The sequence below is a fragment of the Loxodonta africana genome, chromosome 14 (genome assembly GCF_030014295.1).
Source record: "Loxodonta africana isolate mLoxAfr1 chromosome 14, mLoxAfr1.hap2, whole genome shotgun sequence".
NCBI classification, from domain to species: domain Eukaryota; kingdom Metazoa; phylum Chordata; class Mammalia; order Proboscidea; family Elephantidae; genus Loxodonta; species Loxodonta africana.
The window spans coordinates 16,170,278-16,194,372 of NC_087355.1; the positions used below are offsets into that span (position 1 = coordinate 16,170,278).

Here is a 24,095-nt window from a genome sequence, read left to right on the forward strand (position 1 = left end):
TTGAGCACCTTTCCCTTCTTTATGGACCTGTGTGGGCCTATTTCTGGAGAATAGGCCCTTGTTGACAAACTCCAACCATTTCAGCGGTGTGGTAGAAAGGTGGGTGTTGACGTTTGACATTGCTTTGCCTATTAAACAAAATCCTCACCTACCCACAACAGGGACCTAAGGACTGGTAGCTCCACTTGCGTCACCCAGCCACCTGCGACAGGGGCCCAGGGATAACTGGTACCTCCCAGTCCTTACAACAAAATCTTTGGGTGCCCATGGTCCCTCTGCAGAGCCCACCCACCAGCATGATCTAGGGAACAGAGATGCGTTTTCCTCAGAGACACTTGGGGGTCGGTTCTCAGCCCCCTGCCTTGTTCAGAGCATGACCCCCTGCTGCAATAAGTTACCGCTATGTATGCCAATCACCCCTGCCCCTCTAAGACTGTAGGACAGAGCCTGTACCACACACTTGCTATTAGCTACCTGGAAACCTGAGCTGAATTCATACAAGAAAACTGAATGGACTCCTAGACTGATATACCTGATGACAGCTCTAGCCAGCTGGGGACAGGACACCAGAGCTCCAAAGGCAAAAATAAGCTAGCTCACTCAAGCAACCCATAGGGGTATACCAAAACAAAACAAAGCAAGCAGCTACGACACAGTAAGCAAGCATAAACTAATACAATAACTTATAGATGGCTCGGACACAGCAGTCAATATCAAATCACATAAAGAAACAGGCCATGATCACCTCAACAGGCTGTCAAAACAAAGAATCCAGGGATCTTTTAGGTGCAGGTGCATTCCTGGAATTACCAGATACAGAATACAAAAGTTTAATATACAGAACCCTTCAAGACATCAGGAAGGAAATGGGGCAATATACAGAACAAGCCAAGGAACACACAGATAAAGCAACTGAAGAACTCAGAAAGACTATTCAGGAACGTAATGAAAAGTTTAATAAGCTGGAAAAATCCATAGACAGACAGCAATCAGAAATTCAGAAGATTAACAATAAAATTACAGAATTAGACAACTCAGTAGAAAGTCAGAGGAGCAGAATCGAGCAAGTAGAAGCTAGAATTTCTGAACTTGAAGATAAATCACTTGGCACTAATATATTTGAAGAAAAGTCAAATAAAAGAATTAAAAAAAATGAAGAAACCTTAAGAATCATGTGGGATTATATCAAGAGAAATAACCTACGAGTGATTGGAGTACCAGAATAGGGAGGGATAACAGAAAATACAGAGAAAATTGTTGAGGATTTGTTGGCAGAAAACTTCCCTGATATTGTGAAAGATGAGAAGATATCTATCCAAGATGTTCATCGAACTCCACATAAGGTAGATCTTAAAAGAAAGTCACCAAGACATATTATAATCAAGCTTGCCAAAACCAAAGATAAGGAGACAATTATAAGAGCAGCGAGGGATAAAAGAAAAGTCACCGACAAGGGAGAGCCAATAAGAATAAGCTCGGACTACTCGGCAGAAACCATGCAGGCAAGAAGGCAATGGGATGTCATATTTAAAAAATTGAAGGAAAAAAATTGCCTGCCAAGAATCATATATCCATCAAAACTGTCTCTTAAATATGAAGGTGAAATTAAGACATTTCCAGATAAACACAAGTTGAGGGAATTCGTAAAAACCAAACCAAAACTACAAGAAATACTAAATGGAGTACTTTGGTTAGAAAATCAATAATATCAGGTATCGACCCAAGGCTAGAACACTGGGTAGGGCAACAAGAAGTCAACCTAGGCAGGGAAATCCAAAAAAAAAAAAAAAAAAGCAAGACTTAAAAAAAAAAAAAAGCCCAACACAGTGTAACGGCGATGTTATTATATAAAAGAAGACAACACTAAAATAATAAAGAGGGACTAAGAAATGTAATCATACACCCTTCATATGGAGAGGAAGATACGGTAATACAAAGAGATAAAAGTTAGTTATAAATTTAGAAAAATAAGGGTAAATAATCAGGTAATCACAAAGGAGACAAACTATCCTACTCTTCAAAATAAAATACAAGGGAAAAATACAGACTCAGCAGAAACAAAATCAACAACAACAAATATGAGGAAAGGACAATATATAAAGAAAATCTACTCAGCACATAAAATCAAGTGGGAAAAAGAAGCTGTCAACACACAAAAAAAGACATCAAAATGATAGCACTAAATTCATACCTATCCATAATTACCCTGAATGTAAATGGACTATTCAGCATCAATAAAGAGACAGAGAGTGGCAGAATGGATTGAAAAACAAGATCCGTCTATATGCTGCCTACAAGAGACACACCTTAGACTTACAGACATAAACAAACTAAAACTCAAAGGATGGAAAAAAATATATCAAGCAAACAACAATCAAAAAAAAGCAGAAGTGGCAATATTAATTTCTGACAAAATAGACTTTAAAGTTAAATCCATCAGAAAGGATAAGGAAGGACACTATATAATGATTAAAGGGACAATACACCAAGAAGATATAACCATATTAACTACTTATGCACCCAGTGACAGGGCTGCAAGATACATAAAACAAACTCTATCAGCAATGAAAAGTGAGATGGACAGCTCCACAATAATAGTAGGAGACTTCAACGCACCACTTTCGGTGAAGAAAGGACATCCAGAAAGAAGCTCAATAAAGACACGGAAAATCTAAATGCCACAATCAACCAACTTGACCTCGTAGACATATACAGAACACTCCACCCAACAGCAACCAACTATATTTTCTTTTCTAGTGCACATGGAACATTCTTTAGAATAGACCACATATTAGGTCATAAAGCAAGGGTTAGCAGAATTCAAAACACTGAAATATTACAAAGCATCTTCTCTGACCTTAAGGCCATAAAAGTGGAAATCAGTAACAGGAAAAGCTGGGAAAAGAAATCAAACACTTGGAAACTGACCAATACCCTGGTCAAAAAAGTCTGGATTATAGAAGACATTAAGGATGGAATAAAGAAATTCATAGAAGCCAATAAGAATGAAAACATTTCCTATCAGAACCTTTGGGACACAGCAAAAGCGGTGCTCAGAAGCCAATTTATATCAATAAATGCACACATCCAAAAAGAAGAAAGGGCCAAAATCAAAGAACTATCCCTGTAACTTGAACAAATAAAGAGCAACAAAAGAAACCCACAGGCACCAGAAGAAAACAAATAATAAAAATTAGAGCTGGACTAAATGAAATAGAAAACAGAAAAACAATTGAAAGAATTAACAAGACCAAAAGCTGCATTTTTGAAAAACTCAACAAAATTGATAAACCATTGGCCAAACTGACAAAAGAAAAACAGGAGAGGAAGCAAATAACCTGAATAAGAAATGAGATGGGCGATATTACAACAGACCCAACTGAAATTAAAAGAATCATATTAGATTACTATGAAAAACTATACTCAAACAAATTTGAAAACCTAGAAGAGATGGATGAATTCCTAGAAACACACTACCTACCTAACTAACACAAACAGAGGTAGAACAACTAAATAGACCCATAGCAAAAGAAAAGATTGAAAAGGTAATCAAAAAACTCCCAACAAAAAAAAGCCCTGGTCCATACGGCTTCACTGCAGAGTTCTACCAAGCTTTCAGAGAAGAGTGAACACCACTACTACTAAAGGCATTTCAGAGCATACAAAAGGATGGAATACTACCAAACTCATTCTATGAAGCCACCATATCCCTGACACCAAAACCAGGTAAAGACACCACAAGAAAAGAAAATTATAGACCTATATCCCTCATGGAAGTAGATGGAAAAATCCTCAACAAAATTCTAGCCAATAGAATTCAACAACATATCAAAACAATAATTCACCATGACCAAGTGGGATTCATACCAGGTATGCAGGGATGGTTCAACATTAGAAAAACAATTAATGTAATCTACCACGTAAATAAAACAAAAGACAAGAATCACATGATTTTATCAATTGATGCAGAAAAGGCATTTGACAAAGTTCAACATTCATTCATGATAAAAACTCTCAGCAAAATAGGAATAGAAGGAAAATTTCTCGACATAATAAAGGGCATTTATACAAAGCCAATAGCCAACATCACCCTAAATGGAAAGAGCCTGAAAACATTCCCACTGAGATCAGGAACCAGACAAGGATGCCCTTTATCACCACTCTTATTCAACACTGTGCTGGAAGTCCTAGCCAGAGCAATTAGGCTAGATAAAGAAATAACGGGCATCCAGATTGGCAAGGAAGAAGTAAAAGTAGCTCTATCTGCAGATGACATGATCTTATACACAGAAAACCCTAAGGAATCCTCCAGAAAACTACTGAAACAATAGAAGAGTTCAGCAGAGTATCGGGATACAAGATAAACATACAAAAATCAGTTGGATTCCTCTACATCAACAAAAAGAACATCGAAGAGGAAATTACCAAATCAATGCCATTTACAGTAGCCCCCAAGAAGATAAAATACTTAGGAATAAATCTTACTAAAGATGTAAAAGACCTATATAAAGAAAACTACAAAGTACTACTACAAGAAAGTACTAAAAAGGACCTACTTAAGTGGAAAAACATACCTTGCTCATGGATAGGAAGACTTAACATAATAAAAATGTCTATTCTACCAAAAGCCATCTATACATACAATGCACTTCTCATCCAAATTCCAATGATATTTTTTAATGTGATGAAGAAACAAATCACCAACTTCATATGGAAGGGAAAGAAGCCCCGGATAAGTAAAGCATTACTGAAAAAGAAGAAGAAAGTGGGAGGCCTCACTGTACCTGATTTTAGAACCTATTATACTGCCACAGTAGTCAAAACAGCCTGGTACTGGTACAACAACAGGCACATAGACCAATGGAACAGAATTGAGAACCCAGACATAGATCCATCCACGTATGAGCAGCTGATATTTGACAAAGGACCAGGGTCAGTCAATTGGGGAAATGATAGTCTTTTTAACAAATGGTGCTGGCATAACTGGATATCCATTTGCAAAAAAATGAAACAGGACCCATACCTCACACCATGCGCAAAAACTAACTCCAAGTGGATCAAAGACCTAAACATAAAGACTAAAACGATAAAGATCATGGAAGAAAAAATAGGGACAACGTTAGAAGCCCTAATACAAGGCATAAACAGAATACAAAACATTACCAAAAATGACGAAGAGAAACCAGATAACTGAGAGCTCCTAAAAATCAAACACCTATGCTCATCTAAAGACTTCACCAAAAGGGTAAAAAGACCACCTACAGACTGGGAAAGAATTTTCAGCTATGACATCTCCGACCAGCGCTTGATCTCTAAAATCTATATGATTCTTTTAAAACTCAACCACAAAAAGACAACCCAATCAAGAAGTGGCAAAGGATATGAACACGCACTTCACTAAAGAAGATATTCAGGCAACTAACAGATACATGCGAAAATGCTCTCGATCATTAGCCATTAGAGAAATGCAAATTAAAACTATGATGAGATTCCATCTCACTCCAACAAGGCTGGCATTAATCCAAAAAACACAAAATAATAAATGTTGGAGAGGCTGTGGAGAGATTGGAACTCTCATACACTGCTTGTGGGAATGTAAAATGGTACAACCACTTTGGAAATCTATCTGGCGTTTTCTTAAAAAGTTAGAAATAGAACTACCATACAACTGAGAAATCCCACTCCTCGGAATATATCCTAGAGAAATAAGAGCCTTACACGAAAAGATATATGCACACCCGTGTTTATTGCAGTTCTGTTTACAATAGCAAAAAGCTGGAAGCAACCAAGGTGCCCATCAATGGATGAATGGATAAATAAATTATGGTATATTCACACAGTGGAATACTACGCATCGATAAAGAACAGTGACGAATGTGTGAAACATTTCATAACATGGAGGAACCTGGAAGGCATTATGCTGAGTGAGATTAACCCCCAACCCAGTGAAATTAGTCAGTTGCAAAAGGACAAATATTTATAAGAACTTAAGAAATAGTTTAAGCTGAGAAGAAAACATTCCTTTGTGGTTACAAGAAGGGGGAGGGAGGGAGGGTGGGAGAGGGGTATTCACTAATTAGATGGTAGATAAGAACTACTTTAGGTGAAGGGAAAGACAGCACACAGTACGGGGGAGGTCAGCACAATTGGACTAAAACCAAAAGCAAAGAATTTTCCTGAATAAACTGAATGCTTCAAAGGTCAGCGTAGCAGGGGCAGGGGTCTGGGGACCGTGGTTTCAGGGGACACCTAAGTCAATTGGCATAATAAAATCTATTAACAAAACATTCTGCATCCCACTTTGAAGAGTGGCATCTGGGGTCCTAAACGCTAGCAAGCAGCCATCTAAGATGCATCAATTAGTCTCAACCCACCTGGATCAAAGAAGAATGAAGAACACCAAGGGCACAAGGTGATTACCAGCCCAAGAGACAGAAAGGGCCACATGAACCAGCGACTACATCATCCTGAGACCAGAAGAACTAGACGGCACCTGGCTACAACCGATGACTGCCCTCACAGGGAACACAACAGAGAACCCCTGAGGGAGCAGAAGATCAGTGGGATGCAGACCCCAAATTCTCATAAGACCAGACTTAATGGTCTGACTGAGACTGCAAGGACCCCGGTGGTCATGGCCCCCAGATGTTCTGTTGCCCCAGGACAGGAACCATTCCCGAAGCCAACTCTTCAGACGTGGATTGGACTGGACAATGGGTTGGAGAGGGATGCTGGTGAGGAGTGAGCTTCTTGGATCAGGTGGACCCTTGAGACTATGTTGGCATCTCCTGCCTGGAGGGGAGACAAGAGGGTGGAGGGGTTTAGAAGCTGGTGAAAAGGACACAAAAAGAGAGAGTGGAGGGAGAGAGCAGGCTGTCTCATAGTAATTGGGAGTGTGTAGCAAGGTGTATATGGGTTTTTGGGTGAGAGACTGACTTGTAAACTTTCACTTAAAGCACAATAAAAATTATTTTAAAAAAATCAGTTGTCTATATATAAAAAAATTTTTTTTTTTTATATGGCTAGGTTCAATTCTGAGTTCTCAATTCTATTCCACTTGTCTGTGTCTCTCATTGAACCAATACCAGGCTGTTTTGATTACAGTGTGGTTGTGTAGTATATTTTGATATACTATTTTCGATGGCACATAACAACAACATTATTTAGTTTCTGTTTGTTTTTCCTTATTTTTCCTGTTGTTGATTTGTAGCTTCATATCGTTATGGTCAGAGAAGATGCTTTGTTTTTGGTAAGACTTGTTTTGTGTCCTAGCATATGGCCTGTGCTGGAAAATGATCCACGTGCACTGGAGACGAATGTGTATTTTTCTGATGTTGGGTGGGGTGTTTTATATATGCCTGTTAGCTCCAGTTGGCTTATGTTTTTATTTAAGTTCTCAACATCTTTAGTGATCTTTTTAGATGTCCTGTCTGTAATTGAAAGTGGTGTGTTAAAATCCCCTTGTGTTATTGTGGAGCCGTGTATTTTTCCCTTCATTTTACTCAGTATTAATTTCATGTATTTTGGAGCCTTGCTGTTAGGTGCATGTGTATTTATAATTGTCATGTCTTCTTGCTAGATTGACCCTCTTATTATGTAATGTCCATCTTTATCTCTTGTAATAGATTTTGATTTAAAGTCTGTTTTATCTGTTGTTTGCTATTTTTTGTTAACTGGTTGCGTGGAATATTTTTCTCCATCTTTTTATTTTCAGTCTGTTTATGTCTTTATGCCTAAGGTGTGTTTCTTGTAGACAGCAAAAGGATGGATCTTTTTTTATCCATTCTGCCATTCTCTGCCTTTTGCATGGGATGTTTGGACCATTTACATTTAAGGTTATTACTGAAAACAAAGTATCTGCCTCACTCATTTCGCTATTTGTTTTCTGAGTGTTTTGTATCTTCTTTGATTTTTTTATTCTGATTTTTCTGTTTTTATGCCTTTATTGTTGTCACAGTGCTCTGGGATTACAATAATTCTAATGTTAGATTTCTTAATTAAATTCCATATTTTCTTTTGGGTTTGTATGCTTTTCTTTGTTCTTTTCTCTTGTTTCTCTGGAGACTTGAGAAGTTCAGTCATTTTGTCTTCTAGTTCATTTATTCTATCTTCTGTCTCTTCCACTCTATTGTTGAGTTTTTCTCTTGCTTTTTCTAATTCAGTTGCTTTACTCTCCAGTTCCAGTATTTCTCTGTTTTTATTTATTTTTTGATGTTCTCAATTTCCTTGTTGAGTGTCTCATTTTGTCCCTCCATTTGTTTCCTGATCTATGCTAGCTTGTTTTCCTTGTGCTTTCTTTAAACATATTTAGCACCATAGTTTGAAAATTTTCAATTTGTTCCATTAGTCTGACCTCTATAGGAGAAATTTCCTCTTCTTCATGCTTTGTTTTTGATTGGTCCTTCTTGTATGATTTTGTGTTTTACTACTATTTGTTGAATGTGGGTCGTTCAGTTATCTTTTTTAAAAAATTTTGTATTCCGATTTTTGTGGAAAAATTTTCTGATTGGGTGTCCTGGTGGTGCAGTGGCAAGTGCCTAGCTGCCAACCACAAGACCAGGGCCTGTACCCACCAACCACTCCGCGAGAGAAAGATGTGGCAGTGTGCCTCACAAAGACTCACAGCCCTGAAAACCCAATGGGGCAGGTCCACTTCACCCCACAGGGTCTCCATGGGTCCAAGGTGACACAGAGGCAGCGGGCCTGGTATTTTCTCCTGAGAACCACTGGAGGGCACTCGTTATTATTATTTTTTTTTTCAGTGCTGATTCAGGAGTTCTGGATGCTTGATCTCTAGAATTCAATATGCATGATGAGGGGTGGTGGTTTGGTTGCAGACACTGACATAAACGATGGGGCTCGACTTTCCTGTAAGGAAGATGGGGTGCTTTCTGTGTTGCCCCTTCATCAGAACTATTCACCTCGCCCTGTTGCCCTTGCAGTTCCTCCCGGTCCTAGTGCCCCATCTGTCTGAGGCCTCAGCGAGATGCAACAGCAATCTCTCACAGCACCACAGTCTCCCTTCACCCCTCCCAATTGTGTGGCCCACGAACTCCCACAGTCAATCTGTGCTACCTTAAAAAATCGGGCTACAGCTTCCTCAGATTAGCTCAATTTCTGTGTTCCCTATTTGGGGTGTTGTCCAACCCCATCCCAAAATGGCTGTGATGAGTGAGCACTCCAGATGTTAGCAGATCGGTACTCCGAGCTTCTGTGCCATCCTTGCTTCTCCTCTCCCCTGCTTCTGAACTCACCCCAACTTTATTACACCTCAGCTGCCACCCAGAGTTCTGAGATCTCAGCCCGTGCTTGTTTTTACTTATTTTCCAGTGGGTTAGTTGCTGGGGGAGTAAATGAGAGAGTCCACTTATTTTGCCATCTTGCTCTGCCCCTTCCCTCACTTATTCTGATGATGCTAATGATAGTTGTGAGCCACTGGAGTACATGAAAAACCAGGTGTCTTCAACTCAACTCCAACTCATGGTGACCTCATGTGTGTCAGAGCAGAACTGTGCTCCAAAGAGCTTTCAGTGGCTGATTTTTAGGAAGCAGATCATTAGGCATTTCTTCAGAGGCACTTCCGGGTGGGTTCAAACCTCCAACCTTTCAGTTAGCCCCCAAGTACATTAGCACCCCCCAGGGACTCTGGAACACATGAAGTGTCTTTTAAATGGTACCAGAAGAAACCTCTCAGGGTCGTGGTCAATTATGACAGCAGGGCTGAGCAACTCTCTTCAGAGGGAAAAACTGAGAATGAATGGAAATAGATATTAGCTCTATTCCTTATCTACGATACTTTGTGATAACTCAAAATATTGGCAACCAGGGGAGACTTGGCCTCTTCAAGAAACATGCTGACTATCCACAGCAGAAAGGAGCAAATTAGACAGCTGCTTGGCTTGCTACGTCCGTGGGGCTTGCGTTGAAGTTCAGTTCAAGTTAGGACTGGCCCACCTGGTCCTCAGCCCTCTGAGGGTTTGTTCAAGGAGATTAAATAATAATAATAATAAATAACCCTAATGCCAAGACCTCCAGGAGTAAGCATTAGAAATTCCACACAATTATGCCATAATCATCTTTCTAATGCGAGGTGAGGGGCAACACAGTATGGTGGAAAAGGGCGTGAGCCTGTGAAACTGTGGTCCCTAAATGTAGCTGTTCCTTGTGTGCTGCATGAAGGCTTCAGCTTCTGACTGTGGGCGGAGGGGGCTGAACTCCAGCTGGTGTGCCTCAGGGCTTTGTCTGTCTGGAGGGACAGTGTTTTTCTAGTTTGTCTTCCCTTTTCCAGCCCACAGGGGCTGACTGCAGCCTGGCAGAGACCGGGTTCTCATCCTGGTCTGCACTCAGAGGACCCCAAGTGCCTGGAACTGGGGCTTTACAAATAAAGCTTGGACCTGATTTCCTTGGAAGGAACTTCCTGCTTTAATGTAGTTCTTTCTTCAGGATTATTAACCTACTCTTGGGTTTTTGTTTGTTTCTTGTTTTTGTTTTTTAATTTCTGGGAAAAGAAAACCTGATTGATGTATGAAAGGAATTTTGAACTACTGTATTTCAAGGGAAGTTGAGGGGGTACTTTTGGACTCAGACTTGCAGCTCCTGACAAGTGTGTCTTGATTAATGTTGGAGGAATGTGGTATAGATATGAATGGGCCCTATAGAGCCACAGTTGCTCAGTAACAAGTGGTGGGCTAAGTGCTTATCTTCAGCTCTATTTTGGTCACAGAACCATCTTCCTTACATGGTAAGAGCAGTGGCCACAACTGTCTTATGTTTTTCTTATCTTGGCCGTACATACCACACTCCCAAACTAGGACCGACATTCCAGGGCAAGGACATGTAATGTATGTCATAGTGATGTAGATGACCACTCTGAAACTTGCTGGGAATGGAAATAAGCCTTTTATATAAAGCCTGAAGACTCTGAGATATCTCCACATTTACCTGGAGTCACAGAATCTCGGAACTGTAGAGTCAGAAGGACTTTAACCAACCAGTTGCTGTCGAGTTGGTTCTTACCCGTGGTGATCCCAAGGGTGTCGCAGTAGACCTGTGCTCCATAGGGTTTTCAATGGCTGAGTTTTTGGAAATAGATCACCAGACCTTTCTTCAGATGTGCCTTTGGGTGGGCTCAAACCCCCAGCCTTTTGGTTAGCAGCTAAGCATATTAACCATTTGCACCACCCAGGGACTCCTAGAAGGACCTTCACCATCATCTAATCTGATCCCTTTTCTTACAATTTAAAATATAAAAACTGTGCTGAGGTTGAATGGCTTTCCTAAAGTTATAGAAGCCCTGGTGGCACAGTGGTTAAGAGCTAAGGCTGCTAACCAAAAGGTTGGCAGTTTGAATCCACCAGTCCACTCCTTGGAAACCCTATGGGGCAGTTCTACTCTGTCCTATAGGATCACTGTGTGTTGGAATTGACTCGAAAGCAACGGGTGTAAGGTAGTGGAGCTATTTTCTACCGTCTTCGTTTGGAGACTGAGTGAAGCAGTGATGTGCAGTATCATCTTAAATACCTAATTACTTGGACCAGAACAAAATAGAAACTTTTGAGTACAGGGATGAATATTTCTAGATTGGTGTCATATATCATTCATTCATTCAATCATTCCAACTCTATTTCTTGTGTGTGTATTATGTGCCATATTCTGTCCACATAAAGCTGGGAAATAGTGATGAACTAAACAGAAAAGTCCCTGCTCTCAGGCAGTAAAACAAATGAATAGCAAGATCATTTCAGAGAGTCATGACTTTCTGGGAGAAAAGTGAGCATCTAAAGCTAATGATTGAAAGTGTTGGTATGATGGCGTTTTTGCCAGGTAGCTACACTTTTAGTATCAGATCATCTATTGTTGGTTTCCCTGTCCCCCCTCCCCCACCCATGAAAACCTCCCTTTTGCAGTAGCGTATACTATTTTATCTTATTGCCACTAAAACCAAAACCAAACCCAAACCCATTGCTGTCAAGTTGATTCTGACTCATAGTGACCCTATAGGACAGAGTAGAGCTGCCCCATAGTTTCCAAGGAGCACCTGCTGAACTTTTTGGTTAGCAGCCATAGCACTTAACCACTATACCACCAGGGTTTCCCTAAAATATAAAGATGGCTGAAACTTGAAATCTGGCAATTTTAGCACTTCTATGAGGGGTTTTTGAACTTAGAAACAAAATTTTTTGTTGTTGTTGTTGCTGTTGTTGTTAGACACTTTAGAGTTGGTTCCGACTCATAGCAACCCCATGCACAACAGAACGAAACACTGCCCAGTCCTGCACCATCCTCACAACTGTTGCTGTGCTTGAGTCCATTGTTGCAGCCACTGTGTCAGTCCATCTTTTTGAGGGTCATCCTCTTTTTTGTTGACCCTCTTCTTTACCAAGCATGATATCCTCCTCCAGGGACTGATCCCTCCTGATAACATGTCCAAAGTATGTGAGACAGTCTCACCATCCTTGCTTCTAAGGAGCATTCTGGTTGTTTTTCTCCCAAGACAGATTTGTTTGTTCTTTTGGCAGTCCAGGGTATATTCAATATTCTTCACCAACACCACAATTCAAAGGCATCAGTTTTTCTTCAGTCTTTGTTATTCACTGTCCAGCTTTTGCATGCATTTGAGGCAACTGAAAACACCATAGCTTGGGTCAGGCGCACCTTAGTCCTCAAGGTGACATCTTTGCTTTTCACCACTTTAAAGAGGTCTTTTGCAGCAGATTTGCTCAATTCAATGGGTCTTTTGATTTCTTGACTGCTGCTTCCGTGGGTGTTGATTGTGGATCCAAGTAAAATGAAATCCTTGACAATTTCAATCTTTTCTCTGTTTATCATGATGTTGCTTATTGGTCCAGTTGTGAAGATTTTTGTTTTCTTTATGTTGAGGTGTAATCCATACTGAAGGTTGTGGTCTTTGATCTTGATCAGCAAGTGCTCAAGCCCTCTTCACTTTCAGCAAGGAAGGTTGTGTCATCTGCATAACACAGGTTGTTAATGAGCCTTCCTCCAATCTTGATGCTCTGTTGTTCTTCATATAGTCCAGCTTCTTGGATTATTTGCTCAGCATACAAATTGAATAGGTATGGTGAAAGGATAAACCCTGATGTACACTTTTCCTGACTTTAAACTATGCAGTATCCCCTTGTTCTGTTTGAATGATTGCCTCTTGATCCGTGTACAGACTCCTCATGAGCACAATTAAGCATTCTGGAACTCCCATTCTCCACAACATTATCCATAATTTGTTATGATCCACACAGTCAAAAGCCTTTGCATAGTCAATAAAACACAGGTAAACATTTTTCTGGTATTCTCTGCCTTCAGCCAGGATCCATCTGACATCAGCAATGATATCCCTGATTCCACATCCTCTTCTAAATCCATCTTAAATTTCTGGAAGTTCACTGTCAATATACTGCTGCAGCCGCTTCTGAATGATCTTCAGCAAAATTTTCTTGCATGTGATATTAATGATATTGTCCGATAATTTCCACAGTCAGTTCGATCACCTTTCTTGGGAATAGGCATAAATATGGATCTCTTCCAGTCAGTTGGCCAGGTAGCTGTCCTCCAAATTTCTTGATATAGATGAGTGAGCAGTTCCAGAGATGCTTCTGGTTGTTGAAACATCTCCACTGGTATTCTGTCAATTCCCAGAGCCTTGTTTTTCACCAAATCCTTCAGTGCAACTTGGACTTCTTTCTTCAGCACCTTCGGTTCCTGATCATATGTTACCCCAATTCTTTTTGGTATAGTGACTCTGTGTATTCCTTCCATCTCCTTTTGATACTTCCTGTGTCATTTAATATTTTCCCCCTAGAATCCTTCAGTATTGCAAACTGAGGCTTGAATTTTTTCTTCAGTTCTTTCAGGTTCAGAAATGCTGAGAGTGTTCTTCTTTTTTGGTTTTCCATCTCCAGGTCTTTGCACGTGTCATCAAAATACTTTGTCTTCTCGAGCTGCCCTTTGAAATATTCTGTTCAGCCCTTTTACTTCATCATTTTTTCCTTTTGCTTTAGCTACTCGACGTTCAAGAGCTAGTTCTGAGTCTCTTCTGACATCCAGTTAGGTCTTTCTTTCTCTTCTTTTTAATGACCTCTTGCTTTCTTCATGTATGATGTCCTTGATGCCACTCCACAACTCGTCTGGTCTTTGGTTATTAGTGTTCAACATATCAAATCTGTTCTTGAGATGGTCTCTAAATTCAGATGAGATATACTCAAGGTCGTACTTTGGCTCTCGTTGACTTGTTCTAATTTTCTTCAGTTTCAACTTGAACTTGAAAATGCATAATTGATGGTCTGATCCACAATCAGCCCCTGGCCTTGTTCTGACGGATGATACTGAGTTTTTCCATCATCTCTTTCCACAGATGTAGCCTATTTGATTCCTGTGTATTCCACTGGGGGAGGTCCATATGTATAGTCACCATTTATGTTGCAATGAAGAAGTCATTGGTCTTCCAAAAATTCAATTATGCGATCTCCAGCATCGTTTCTTTCACCAAGGCCATTTTCCAACTACTGATCCTTCTTCGTTTCCAACTTTTGCATTCCAATCACCAGTAATCATCAGCACATCCTGATTGCACGTTGGATAAATTTGAGACTACAGAAGTTGGTAAAAATCTTCAATTTCTTCATCTTCAGCCTTAATGGTTGGTGCATAAATTTGAATAACAGTCGTATTATCTGGTCTTCCTTGAGGCGTATGGATATTACCCTATCACTGACAGCCATATACCTCAGGATAGATTTGAAATATTCTTTTTGACCATGAATGCAACATCATTCCTCTTCAAGCTATCATTCCCGGTACAGTAGACTATATGATTGTCTGATTCAAAATGACAAATACCATGTCAGCTCACTAATGCCAAGGATACCAATCTTTATGCATTCCATTTCATTTTTGATGATTTCCAGTTTTCCTAGATTCATACTTTGAACATTCCAGGTTCTGATTGTTAATGGATGTTTGCAGCTGTTTCTTCTCATTTTGAGTTGTGCCACATCAGCAATGAAGGTCCTGAAAGCTTGACTCCATCCACGTCATTAAGATGGATGCTACTTTGAGGAGACAGCTCTTCCCCAGTTGTATTTTGGTGCCTTCCAACCTGGAGAGCTTATCTTCCGGCAGTATATCAGACAATGTTCTGTTGCTATTCATAAGGTTTTCACTGGCTAATTCTTTTCAGAAGTACACTGCTGGGTCCTTCTTCCTAGTCTGTCTTAGTCTAGAAATGGCATTGAAACCTGTCCACTATGGGTGACCTTGCCGATATTTAAATACTGGTGGTATACTTTCCAACAACACACAAACCCCCACGGTACAATGAACTGACAGACAAGTGATGGACATTGTTTTTAGATAAGTATTAAAGGTTACCTATTCAGGTCTAAGAAAACATTCAACTGACTACTTAATTTTTTTCTTTTATCCATATCTGTGGACATTGCATAGAAACAATATTCTACATCTTACCGCTTCAATATGAGCATAATATTCTTGCGTTTATAAAATCACCCCTTTACATATATTGATTTTTACCAGGTTCTGCCTATATATGGGAGGGATTTTATTTTCATTAATGTATTGTAGACCAAGTTAGTTTGGTTCTTCCACGAAGCCAATAAATATCTGTCCTGGCAGACCCTGGAGGCACGTCATGTTGCAATTGGAAGCTTTACATCACAATATGCTTGGAGGCTAACCCTGGTGCATTTATGATGGAGGTTACTTCACTGCTAAACACACACACATACACACACAGGAGCCACAGACCTCAAAAATAAGAAAATGAAAACATTTGAAAAAACAGAATTTGAAAGTCCCCCAAATATAAATCTTGATTCAGTTACTCCCCAGAGAAGTTATGTCTGTGTGTACATATGTACACATACAGCCCAGAACTGGGCTTAAAGATACATACCTTCTAACACAACTAAGTAAAATGAGTATGTTAAGTGCAAGGAGATGCCTTTGAATTTTTGTGGAGAGAGAGAAACTTGGTTGCTGTCATGCTCTTGCAGGTAACAATCGCCCTTTACAGTGTTCTGTCTGCAGACATTTTGACAAAGCAGACGTCACATTTTTTCCCATTCCATTTTCCAGGTTACTAGAAAGTCAATGTTGAAAGTGTTTCAGATTCACAAAGGCGCAGTAGGTACTGAAATTCAGAGTAATCACTACCAGTAGCTAGGTGGGCTCTGAGAGCCTTTTTTCCTTTCATAGTAGATACCTGTTATCTAGTTGGCTTGGAGAGAGAATTAATAAACTGAGGTACTTGGAACTTACTGACTTTCATAGCACTTTGAAGGTCCTCTTGCCAAAGAGGACCGAAGGGCACCCAAGTTAGCCTTGCATGGGCTGTTTCTACCTCAGAGAGTATGAAAAAGCTCTGTGTGGGGTTTTCTAGTTGGGAATTTCAATCTCATTTTCCACATTTGAATCTGATATCAGATTAACCCGAATATCTTAAGTGAATTTCTAAAAGCTTATAAGTACCAATTTCATAATTCCAGTGAAGAAGCATACATTTTTCCTATTTCAGAAACTTTACCATATCTTGCATAGAATTATGTTGAAGTCACAATAAGCAAGAGGAAAAAAAAAAGTGAATTTTTTTTTCTGTTAGGAAATATGTTAATTTTCACCATTCTCCTGAACACTGGAAAATTACAGCATGTGTTTAGATCTTATAGTGCCTGTCACATAGTACGCACTTAGTGAATTTTGTTGAAGGAATGAACAAATGAATATAATTCTGAAGCAGTTTGAGATTTCTTATCTTTAAAACCTACTTTCATCATAGTAGGTTTGCTAAAGGGCATATATTCCATTCATAAGCAGTTCATATAAATTTTTTTTCAAGTTATTTTCAAATATGGGCACAGCTACGTGTGATGGAAGCAGTAATGCTGGGTCCTAGGAGTTCAAATATCTTGGCTCTAGGCCAGGTGCCACCACTAATGGGCAGGATGGTCTTGAGAAAATGACTTAACTGCTGAGCTTCAGTTTCCACGTGAATGAAATGATTTGCTTTGGAGCAGGTTACTTATAAGATTCCATTTAGCTTCAAAATTCCACAACTGAGTAATACAAATTAAGGAAAATTGAACCTAAATTTAATAAGCACTGATAGAGTGCTTACTATGTGCCAGGTGGGAACTCTGGTGGCTCAGTATTAAAACACTTGACTGTTAACCAAAAGGTCAGTGCTTCAAACTCACCAAGAGCTCTGTGGAAGAAAAATGTGACAGTCTGCTTCCATGAAGATTTACAGCCTTGGAAACCCTATGGGGCAATTCTACTCTGTCCTATAGGATCGCTATGAGTCAGAATTGACTCAATGGCGATGGGTTTTTTGGTTATGTGCCAGGGAGGAGTCCCTGGGTGGTACAAATGGTTAATGCACTTGGCTGCTAACTGAAACGTTGGGAGGTTTGAGTCCACCTAGAGGTGCCTCAGAAGAAAGGCTTGGTGATATACTTTTGAAAAATCAGCCATTGAAAACCCTATAGAGCACAGCTCTACTGTGAAACATATGAGGTCATCATGAGTCAGAATCGATTTGATGGCAATTAGTACTGGTATGTGCCAGTAATATCTAAGTAATATTTACAAAGCATGTACTTATATAAGAATAAACCAAAAACCAAACCAAACCCATTGCCGTTGAGTTGATCCCGACTCATAGCAACCCTATGGGCCCGAGTGGAACTGCCCCATAGGGTTTTCAAGGAAAGGCTGGTAGACTCAAACTGCTGACCTTTTGGTTAGCAGCTGTAGCTCTTAACCACTGCATCACCAGGGCTTCATATAAGAATATTATAAGAATAATAATGATAATAAAGCATATACCATGCATGGGGAAGCATTTCCTAAACTGCATAAGCAAATGATAAAACCAGTTGCTGTCAAGTAATTCCAACTCATGGCAACCCCGTGTGTGTCAAAATAGAACTGTGCTCCACAGAGTTTTCAGTGGCTGATTTTTCCAAGGAGATCACCAAGTCTTTATTCCAAGGTGCCTCTAGGTAACTTGAACCTCCAACCTCTGACTAGCAGCCAAATAGATTAACCATTTGCATCACCCTGAAAATACCCTTTGTTATCAAGTCGATTCTGATACATAGGGACCCTATAGGACAGAATAGGACTGCCCCACAGGGTTTCCAATGAGTGGCTGGTAGATTCAAACTGCCAACCTTTTGGTTAGCAGCCAAACACTTAACCACTGCGCCACCAGGGCTCCCCTTTGTACCACCCAGGAACTGTTAAAATAATAGTAATTTTCTTACCATTCAAAATAGTGCAAATCATTAAAAAAAAAAAACAAAACAGAAATAAGATAGTATTTGGAATTGGAAATAATCTAAGCATGTAAGTAGACAGATGTTTAAACCAGTAAGTAAAATTTACATGTCTGAAATAAAAGTGATCTAATCTTTGTTTGACTTGAGAGAATACACTAACCAAATGACTTCACATCAGTCTCATTACAAATCATTTGTCTCTCAAAAGCTTGAATGCTCCCACACATGTTAAATCATATACAGGAAATAATTTTATGAAACAAAACCATTCAGCCAGTATCAAATCTTAATGTAATAAAAAAAAAAATCACTGCCGCCAAGCTGATTCTGATTCATAGTGACCCTATTAAGACAGAGTAGAACTGGTCCATAGGGTTTCCAGGGAGCGCCTGGTGGATCCAAACTGCCAACCTTTTGGTTAGGAGTTGTAGTTCTTAACCAGTTTGCCACCAGAGTTTCCTCTTAATATAATACTCATCATAAATGTTTGAAGTGCACAGTTCATTTTAGAAAAATAAGTTAGAAGCAATTGTATATTCTTAATAAGCAGTTGTTGTTAGGTGTCATCCAGTTAGTGCTGACTCATAGTGACACTACGTACAACAGAATAAAACACTACCCCATCCTGCGCTATCTTCACAATCCTTGCTGTGTTTGAACCCATTGTTGAAATTGTTGGTATGTTTCAGCCCCCTGTGCAAATCCATCTCACTGAGGGTCTTCCTATTTTTCGCTGACCCTCTACTTTACCAAGCATGATGTCCTTCTCCAGGGACTGGTCCCTCCTGATAACATGTCCAAAGTACATTAAGACAAAGTCTTACCATCCTGGTTTCTAAGGAGCATTCTGGCTGTACTTCTTCCAAGACAGATTTATTTGTTCTTCTGGCAGCCCATGTAATGTTCAATATTCTGCAACAACACCATAATCAAAAGGCATCAATTCTTTGTTCTTCCTTATTCATTGTCCAGCTTTCCCATGCACATGGTAATTGAAAATACCGTGGCTTGGTCAGCGACACCTTAGTCCTCAAAGCGACATCTTTGCTTTTCAACACTGTAAAAGGTCTTTTGCAGCAGATTTGTCCAATGCAGTACATCGTTTGATATCTTGACTGCTGCTTTCATGGGCATTGATTGTAGATCCAAGTAAAATGAAACCCCCAACAATGTCAATCTTTTCTCCATTTATCATGGTGTTGCTTATAGGTCCAGTTGTGAGGATTTTTGTTTTCTTTATGTTGAGGTTGCATACTGAAGGCTGTAGTCTTTGATCTTCATCAGTACGTGCTTCAAATCCTCTTGACTTTCAGCAGCAAGGTTGTGTCATCTGTATATCACCGATTGTTAATCCATCTCCCTCCAATCCTGATGCCTCATGCTTCTTCATATAGCCTAGCTTCTTGGATTATTTGCTCAGCATACATATTGAATAACTATTGTGAAAATATACAATTCTGACACACACCATTCCTGACTTTAAACCACACAGTATCCCCTTGTTCTGTTTGAACGACTGCCTCTTGGTCTATGTACTGGTTCTGCATGAACACGATTAAGTGTTCTGGAATTCCCATTCTTGGCAATGTTATCCAAAATTTGTTCATTTGACTCACACAGTCAAATGCCATTCATAGTCAATAAAACACAGGTAAACATCTCTCTGGTATTCTCAGCTTTCAGCCAAGATCCATCTGACATCAGCAATGATATTCTTCCTTCCATGTCCTCTTCTAAATCCTGCTTAAATTTCTGCCAGTTCCCTGTCAATATACTGCTGCAATCATATTTGAATTATCTTCAGCAAAATTGTACTTGTGTGTGATAATAATATTGTTCTATAATTTCCACATTTGGTTGAATTCTCTTTCTTTGGAATGGGCACAAATATGGATCTCTTCCTGTCTGTTGACCAGGTAGCTGTCTCCCAAATTTCTTGGCATAGACAAATGAGCACTTTGCATCCTTTTGTTGAAACATCTCAACTGGTATTCTGTCAGTTCCTGGAGCCTTGTTTTTTGTCAGTGTCTTCAATGAAGCTTGGACCTCTTCAGTACTGTCAGTTCCTGATCATATGCTACCTCCTGTAATGGTTAAATGTCGACCAATTCTTTTTGGTACAATGACTCTGTGTATTCCTTCCATCTTCTTTTGATGCTTTCTGCATTGTTCAATATTTTGCCCATAGAATCCTTCAATATTGCAACTTGAGGCATGAATTTTTTCTTCAGTTCTTTCAGCTTGAGAAATATCAAGTGTATTCTTCCCCTTTGGTTTCCAACTCCAGGTCTTGGCACATTTTGTCTTGTTGAGCAGCCCTTTGAAATCTTCTGTTCAGCTCTTTAACTTCATTTGCTTTAGCTACTTGATATTCAAAAGAAAGTTTCAAAGTCTCTACTGACATCCATTTTGGTCTTTTCTTTCTTTCCTGTCTTTTTAATGACCTTTTGCTTTCTTCATGTATAATGTCCTTGATGTCATTCCACAACTTACCTGGTCTTTGGTCATTAGTGTTCAACGCATCAAATCTATTCTTTGGATGGTCTCTAAATTCAGATGGGATATATTCAAAGTCGTACTTTGGCTTCATGGGCTTGTTTTAATTTTCTTCAGCTTCAGCTTCAACTTGAACTTGGATAAGAGCAACTGATGGTCTGTTCCACAATCAGCCCCTGGCCTTATTATGACTGATGATATTGAGCTTCTCCATCATCTCTTTCCACAGACGTAATCAATTCAATTCTTGTGTATTCCATCTAGTGAGGTCCACGTGTATAGTCACCGTTTATGTTGTTGAAAAAAGGTATTTCCAATTAGTACGTCTTGCAAAATTCCATCAAGTGATTTCTGGTGTCATTTTGATCACCAAGGCCGTATTTTCCAGCTACTGATCCTTCTTTGTTTCCAGCTTTTGAATGCCAATCATCAGTAATTATCAGTGCATCTTGATTGTATGATTGGATAATTTCAGACTGTAGAAGTTGGTACAAATCTTCAATTTCTTCATCTTTGGCATTAGTGGTTCATGCATAAATTTGAATAACAATTGTATTAACTGGTCTTCCTTGTAGGCATATGGATATTATCTATCCTATCACTGACAGCGTTGTACTTCAGCATAGATCTTGTAATGTTCTTTTTGAATGTGATGCGGTTCCTCTTCGAGTTGTCATTCCTGGCATAGTAGACCATATGATTGTCTGATTCAAAATGGCCGATACCAGTCCATTTCAGCTCACTAATGCCTAGGATATCAATCTTCAAGTGTTCCATTTAATTTTTGACAACCTCCAATTTTCCTAGATTCATACTTTCAACATTCCATGTTCCAAATATTAACGGATGTTTGCAGCTCTTTTTTCTCATTTTGAGTCATGCCACATTAACAAATGAAGGCCCCCAAAGCTTTGCTCCTTTCACATCATTAAGGTTGACTCTGCTTTGAGGAGGCAGCTCTTTCCCGGTGTATTTTGAGTACCTTCCAACTTGAGGGGCTCATCTTCTGGCACTATATCAGATAGTGTTCTGCTGCTATTCTTAAGGTTTTCACCAGCCAATTTTATTAAGAAGTAGATTGCCAAGTCCTTCTTCCTAGTATGTCTTAGTCTGGAAGCTCTGCTGAATCTTGTCCACCATGGGTGACCCTGCTGGTATTTGAAATACCAGTGGCATAGCTTCCAGCATCACAGCAACACACCAGCCACCACAATACAACAAAGTGACAGATGAGTGGTGGCAGTAAGCAGTAGAGTTTTCTAAACATCATAGAAGCATATTTCAGGAATGCAGTAGGTAATGATTGTCTGGAAGCTAGAACAATAGGTAATACAGTGAAAGAAAGTTTGATTGGGAAGCTACTAACAGGCTTCAGTTTCTAGGCCTTGTTGTAATAGTCCAAATATCAAGCTAGAGTGCTCGAAACAAATGGAAATTTGGCAAGCCCAGTAGTTTCCACTGTCTTGACATTGTGTGTAGCTCCTTATATGATTACTTTGACAACTGCCTAGACTCCTGCATTTTTATTCTCCTTCCCTCATCTCTTCTACTTCTACTCATGCTCTAAGGTCTAACTCATGCATCACTTCTTCAAAGAAGCTTTTCCTGAGCCACCGCTCATTGCCCCCCTTGAACATCTCCCACTCACACAAAGGGTTGGATTATGTCCCCACCTCTATGCTTCTATGAAACCTGGTATAAATCTCTAAAATATTTCCATTATTCAGCTTACTATATAGTATTCCATTACTGGTCTTTCTCATTCAAGGAACTGTGTGAGCTCCTTGAGAACAGGCACTATGTTTAATTCATTTTTAGATCCCCAGAGTCTTGCATATTGCTTGACACAAATGACATGCTTAAGAATTTTTTGTCAAATGAGTGAATGAATGGGTAGATGACAGCAGTAACTAGTACTTACTATTAAAATTGTTTGAACTATTGAATCTCCTTTGTGTGTTCTAATTTGCTTAGAACCCGTGATGAGAACTCACTGTGTTCCAAGTGAAGTCAGAGATGTATTTCTTCACATTTGTGGAGTATCTTTAAAATCAACACTTAGTCTTAGGTTATCCCCTCTTTTCCTCTTAATCTGAGAATAGTAGAGAAATTGGGGAAAATGAAACTTAAAATTTATAAAACTGTATTCAACAGATTGACTACTGAATATTTACTGGAGTAAATCACCAAATATTTACTGAATTTCTACTATGCAAAGTAGTGTGTGTCCTACTAGGCATTAAGGCAAATCAGACCCAGATTTTGCCCTCAAGGAGAATGTAGTTTAGATATAGGTAAGAATATATTTTGCAAATATGTCAAGAATATATGTAAGAAACTCATGTAAAGGAAGAAAGCAATATGTAAGAGAGACTGATGTTTACTAAAATGAAAGAACATGTGATAAGGGTCATACTGAGGTGAGAGATATCAAAGATAAATTGGCTGAATTCCCAGTAGCCCTCAGAGTGCAGGAGAATTAGGTTGGACCATCATGGCACAGGACCTGCCCTCAGCTGTAGAGGTCCCAGCCCCAGAGATGGTCAGGTCCAAGGAGTTGACATACACACATGCCAAGCTTACTAGAACTTGATAAATCAAAAGGCCAGTTGGAAAGTTAATTATGATTCCATCATGGACTCAAAGTAGAGGGGACGCTTCAGCCACACAATACAGATACATTGACTTCCAATATAGCCTTTCTCTCCATGGAACAAAGATGAGATCCAGTATTTCCCTCTCTTTGACGGTACTGGATAAATAAAGGACTTGATAGATGCAGGTATATGCCATAAATGGTAACTATTATGGGATTTCAGAGAATGGACATATTACATTTTAGCCATAGAGATCTAGGAAAGCTTATGAGGTATTTTAACACTGTCTTTAGGATTGTTTAGAGTCTGCAGCTGTGAGTTGGGGAGAAAAAACATTCTAGAAAGAAGGGAAAGCATGAGAAAAGACAGTGAGTGGTTTAGTTTTTCTGACATAGAATATGTGAAGGATAGTGGAATATCGTGGAGGAAAGCTGGAACCAGATCATGGAGGGTCTTAAAATCCAGTTATGAAATCTGAATGTTATTCTTTGGGTAACAGAGAGTCATCATAGAGAAAAAACATGATTAGAACTCTACTCCAGGAAAATGAATCTGGCTTCAGTGCGTGAGTTGGCTTGGAGAGGGCACTCCCAGATGCAGAGGCCATTGGGAAACTACTAAATCTACAGGAAAGGACTGGACTGAGGACAGTAGTGGTATAGATGGAGCAGAGAGACTGAAGGGTACAAAC

General features: G+C 39.5%; 1 protein-coding gene across 1 annotated transcript in view; it reads left to right on the forward strand.

Moving 5' to 3' along the window:
* Window positions 1–24,095, forward strand: part of TRIM55 (tripartite motif containing 55) — a 56,207-nt gene that overhangs the window by 25,918 nt on the left and 6,194 nt on the right. The window lies entirely within an intron of this gene.